We start from the raw sequence: 269 nt of genomic DNA, 5'->3' as shown, positions 1-269 counted from the left end.
AAAATCTTTTTCAAATTTTTTAAAACAAAAATTTTTTTTTCAAAACTGAACTAATGAAAATTTTTTGACACAAGACAATTACCTCTTACCCAACAGGGTTTGAGAGGGGGGGGTCGGGCTCGTAGGTACCGCGATCATTTCTTGTATTTTATTATCTCTATTATATAAAAAATTAAAATTTAGTGGGCTTTTGGGGGGAAACAGCAAGGGCGAAAGGGACGGATTCGGATTCCAGTTAGGGAGTAGCCTACGAGCGAGGAGGTAACAAA

This window comes from Penaeus monodon, chromosome 24 (genome assembly GCF_015228065.2).
Source record: "Penaeus monodon isolate SGIC_2016 chromosome 24, NSTDA_Pmon_1, whole genome shotgun sequence".
Taxonomy (NCBI): domain Eukaryota; kingdom Metazoa; phylum Arthropoda; class Malacostraca; order Decapoda; family Penaeidae; genus Penaeus; species Penaeus monodon.
This window is presented reverse-complemented; position numbering follows the sequence as displayed.